A 6,000-nucleotide genomic window follows, 5' to 3' on the forward strand; every position below is an offset into this window, starting at 1 on the left:
GTTATGTACGGTTCAGTCTTTCTCCACATGGCCGGGCTTAAGGGGCAATCCAGGTGAATAGCTATGGCAGCATCTTTTATGTCAATACCGGATGCCATCTTTTTTTTTTCTGAAGTAATTGGTGAATGAATGAAGGTTTTCGAATAGTGTACGCGATCCATGGATAGTCGACAATACAGGTAAACATAAAAGATAAAAAACAAACAGTTTGCCAAGATCTAATAATCAACAATTTTTATTATCTTTTGTTTTGTGTATGGTGTCCTTCATATTAAATGTGTATTTAAACAATATTGTGAAGGCTCTCACTTTAGCTCATGGTCGTTTCTATTATTTTATTGTGATCTCTAATTTTCAACATAAGTAGATAAAATTCTTTAATGAAGATGACATAAGATATGCTTGAAGATTATTTTGGAAATTAAGGTAATGTTCCGTAAATTTCTTTTTTCTTAAATGTTATCTTTTCCCAGAAGCTATAGTAGACAGCTGATAGACTAGTTATGTAGTCTTAAATATCACTTGGTGTTGTTTACAACATAAAATTAAATGTTTTTAAAATGGGTGTTTGTGGTTGAATTTTTCAATCTATAACCTAATTTATTCTTTGATACAAATGTTTGATCTTGTAATATATTCTTTGTGTGGGTTAAAATAAACATCATCAATTAATAAGCAAATAAATATCAATTAAATATATTAAAAAAAGAGTTAAATATGAAGCATTAAGATTGAAATCATATGTGCTAAAATGAAATTTGGAAGGATTAATAATTACTCAATTTTAATGGTCAATAGATTGTTTTGATTATAACTTCTTATTTTAGAATCACATAAAATTAGACAAGTTGGAAGTCAAACAATGAAATCTATATTGGGTTGTTCTTAGATTTTTATTGAGAAATACAATCTTGTGCAATTGTATTCTGATGCAAAATCAGATCTTTGGTATTTATATATATCTTCATAATGTATATCTATATAAGGGAAAATTGGGTGTTACTAAGAAGCACCATTTAAAGTTGCTATAATATTGAGGAAGAGTAATTGATTTCTTTATTGAAATATAAGTACCAAGATTGATTCGATAATGATGGAGATAGAAAACGAACAACAATGTTGAATAATGATGCATATAGAGTAGTTTCCTAAACTTGCAAGTGCTAATATGTGAATGTGTTATCCTATTTTTATTAATTGCTCTAAATGGCATTTAACACTAACTCAAGGCATTTTAAAAATTAGGACTGCTTAAGAATATAAACATGTGCATATTAATTAATTCTAAAAGATCCTTATAGGGAGATTGCTAGGTAAGTGCTCGAAAAGGCTTATTTTGGTCAAAAGGTACAATAGGAAACAAAAAGTTTTGTTTATATTTGCTCCTTATATTTGCAATATCAAGAGTAGTTACAATTAACAGATCTCTCTACAAGTCTTCACCATCAACTTCCCTTTTTGGTGAAAGCTCACACCCTTGCTCAAACTTACTCCAATTCCTCACTTCACCCATCTACACATTTCTCAATTCCGATTCTTTTGACATTCAACTTACTGTTTCAAAGTGCATTAGGAAACTCCAACATGGTCATGTAGAGCAATAAGGTTTACTCAAGGTTTGACAATCAAAACTTAGTTTAAGGCCCATAGCTTTTGGCTTACTCAACTCACCAACCAAGGGTCAAAACCTCCAAAAGAGACTACACACTGTCCAAGGTCCTATATGCCACTTGTTTCACTGTTTTGGAATGATCTCACAAAGTTTCATAAGTCCCAAACTCCTCCATGCAATCGGGTTCATGCTTTTGACAAAAACAGTCAAAAGGGCTACTAGCCCGTGGAGGCCTAATTGGCCTAGTTTTGCTCACCCTGCCCAACGATGGGCCTCTTGACCATGGGAGATGATTTGGACAGTGAGGAATAAGTCATAGCAAAGAGATTTTTGTGGTTTTAGGCTTAGAGAAGTGGTCTTACTGTCTAACCTCATTTTTAGGCATGAATGTAGGGTTTTGGAGCATAACCACTGTGTTTGCATCCTTGTTCACCAATACAAGTGCCTAGTTCTTCACAGAACCTTTGTCATGACTTCATCATGTGTCCCCTACCTCTGCCACACAAACATTATGCCAAACACTTGGCAACAAACTGAGAAAGGAGTGAAAATGCCACTGTCACTATTAAAACACTGCCCTTTACCAGTCAACTGCTACTGCACCTTTGGGCCTACATAACAAGGAGTTTTAAGTGGAAATCTACCATAACAAGGTCTGTAACACATCAATGAAATTTCCTATTACATTTCCTTCATAGTTACAAGGCTTGGATAATGCTCTTGAAGCATTCCTTGAGCATTTTGACAAAAACAAATCACAAAACAGTGAACTTGTTGCTAAATACAAAGATTGATAAAACTTGCAAATTACAAACTTGTCAACTATTTGAAGTTGAATCAAGATAACTTGTAACACTTCAATGCATTTTGATTACAAGAATTTGAGTTTTCAAGAAGGATATTAGTCAAGTTCCAAAACTTGTCTAATCTTCACTCAAATTTGTCCTCCAAACATAGTTCTGACTCAAAAAGAAATATATACACAATGTACATGCTTAAAACAACTTGACCCAATCCATTTTGGTGGGAGCCCAGGCCTGGATTAGTCAAGTTGTGGCAATTTCCAACCCCAAACCCTTGACAGGGTAGTGAGCACACAGAATGAAAGAATTTTTATTTCACCAACTTGCAAAAGAAAAACCAGTACAATGATCACTTGGGGAGCATTGAATAATCAATAGGAACACTTCCCAGAAGGTACAGTACGGACAAGAGTTCTACAGTACGGATTGTTATTCCAAGGAAGGAAAAAATAGTGAGAAAAACCAAAATTTCATGATTTCTATTAGGATTTTCTTGTTAATACAATCACCAACCTTTCTCAAGGAAAAGGGAGGCATTTTTATAGTATTTCCAATTATTTATCAAGCCCTGTACAGACACGAGGCTTCCACAATTGCATTGTATTAGAAAAATCCAAAAATGACAACTTTGACAACTTTTGCAAGCCCAAATGACAACATTTCTTGCTCCAAAAGACATTTTTGACAACCTAACCTCATCAACTTATCTAAACACCTAAGACATGCTTAAAACCACTTAGTAAGCATGTTTCAATGCTTTGGAAATCATTTGGAGACCTTTCAAGCAATTTTGCACATTTTTGCCAAAATTGTCAACTCAAAGCCTGAAAGGCAAAACTTGACCTCTTGAGCCCAAAATGAGATCAAAACCACTAGACAAGACACATAACAACCTAAAACAACATTATAAATCTAACACAAGATATTACAAACATGAAAGCATGAAATATTCAAAAAGGAGAGTTTTACTCAACTAGGTGCTCCTGCACTAGATCCTTATTGAAAATACAAGCATGTGTGCAAGTAGTGTAAAATGAAATGGAAAAACTGCAAAGAATTTTTATAAATGTTGCTCTAATTTTAGTTTATGCAAAACTAGGCAAGCATGCATGCCAAAGTAAAAACAATGAATAATAACTCTAAGACAAATGTTGCGAAGCTTCTAGAAGTTAAATAATTGGAACAATACCATAAAAAAGTGCATGAATGAAAATAGAATTAGTAATAGTATGGTCCCTCCCTCAAATTATGCAATATGAAGGGAATTGTTATACAAATTGAGAAGTCAAAAATGAAAAATGATTATGAGAACATGGTATGAGATTAAATATAAAAGTAAGTGGAGAATACATATCTATATACGTAGTGCAATAAATTGTCACCCCTTGCAATTTCATAAGTTGTTAAGCACTCATTTTAGCACTTGTTATTGATCATAAGAAAAGTTTTTTGTCTCAAGATTTGATTAGCAAATGTGCATCCTATAATGCTTGGCTTTTTGAGCTATCAAATTAGGAAGGAGTGCTAGTGTCCTCTCAACTTAAACCTTTGAACTACCAAATAGGGTAGGACACTAGTGCAAGTGTCCTCTAAATGAGGTAGGTCTTACATTCCAAATCTTTTGATGATGATATTAATTTCTTTTCAAATTCATGATGCTTCTTATAATTTAGTATTGAAATATTTTACAGTTCTAAGGTCATATTTTTGGGTTATAGATTTTTTTTTATTAAAGTTGAATTTACATATTTTGGAGTAATAAGATTAATGTGATTTATAAATGAAAATAAGGTTACATTATTCTACAGTTGTACTCTCGGTGTTGAGGGCTTTCATACATTGTTGTAGAATATGCAACTTGAACCAGTTTTATGAGTATTGTAAGATATGAAATATTTGATATATCTTCTCTTATATGTGCCAATCAAGTAATCTATTTTCTTACTACATGTTATTGGGAAATTGTCATTCAAACTACAATAATTTGAAGGCTAGCTTTGCAACATCTAAGAGGGCCTCCAAAGACTCATCTAAGACATGAAATAGATCAACTGTAACAAGATCACATTGGAGGTTAGAGGCATTAGTGGATGGATGATTTTCACCATTTCAAATCAACTTTTCGGTTTGAGATAGTGTTTTGCATAAGAAACATATGATTTTTCTTTCCTTTTTATATTGATAGATTTAAAAAATGCATATATTATAAAGTTTATTTTCGAAAATAGGTAAAAGATTTGATAAAATTAGTATGGATTTGGTCGTGCACATTTAATAAATTTAAGAAATCTGATTTTGACTTCCTTACTCAAGGGCTTCTGCCCACGAGCATTTAACATTTAATAAATTGTAGAGGATTGGTTACAGCATTCATTCTTCGAAGTCTTCGTCGGACAACATAAATAAAATCCTAAGTATTAGAAGTCATGATGTATCCGTTCAACGATAATATTTCGTCAGAGCTAAATGTCAGGGTTATAAAAGAGATTTAATTAACATTGGATCCAAATTTACTTGATGCCCATATGGGTTCAACAGGTGGGGAAGGATAAGCGAGTTAAGGTCTTAGAAGAAATGTTATCAAGATCTCTAGGCCTCCTATCACTATTTTACATATATGAAATATGGGAGCAACAGTTACACCTCAAATTAGCACTGTTCAAAGGCAATTTGGTCTCTAGAAGCATCCATCTTCTCCATTTGCTCTTTATTCAAAATAACGAAATTACTCTCAACTTGTGTAAAGAAAATTATACCATTTTTTTTTATATTAAATATAAAGCAGGATTACATCATGTCAACTTTATCGAATAGTATACCACAAAAAAAATAGCTTAATAACCAAAAAAAACAAAAACGAACATGACAACACCTATCTGACAAAGTATGCATGTCCAGATTGTAGTCAAAATTACATAGCTATTATTAACAAAGATATATCACAATGTATAGTCTCAAAAAGCCTCAATCCTGATTGTATTCATCTGCATCATCAGCCAAGTTGTCCACCCTGTTGGTCGCTCCATCCATTTCTGTATCTTCCCCCCATTGTTGGGGACTGGAACAGCCTCCGGGAACTCTGTTGCCACTGCAATTGGAACATCAGGAGCTGCAACTGCAAGTGGAACTGCTGGCATGAATCTTTTCATTCTTTTTCTATTTTCTTCCAGCTCAACGATGAAATCGGAGAGACCAATTTCAAAGGGAGTCCTTTCCTCTGTGCACTTTGCGCATGTAAGACCATGTGAAATTTCCCATGTAAACACTCTGGTGGTACCATCCTTCAGCAGTTTCTCAATCTATTTCTTTGACATTATAGATTATGAGAGATTCAATAAGCATTCTTCCTTTGCCATTGAAAACATAGTCATTTCTAAGTTTCCAAATTAACCATAGAATTTCAGCAGAGAGAACAGTTCAAAAGATACTAGAATTTTTTGAGAGTATTGACACATAGCCTACCACACTCTCCCAACCCATAACATTACAATTGATAGATATACCAAATAAAGTCCAAAATTCTGTAGCAAAGAAACAGTCAAATAAAATATGAGTAACAAATACAGGCACTCTACAGCAGGCACA

Source organism: Cryptomeria japonica, chromosome 4 (genome assembly GCF_030272615.1).
Source record: "Cryptomeria japonica chromosome 4, Sugi_1.0, whole genome shotgun sequence".
In the NCBI taxonomy this organism is placed as follows: Eukaryota; Viridiplantae; Streptophyta; class Pinopsida; order Cupressales; family Cupressaceae; genus Cryptomeria; species Cryptomeria japonica.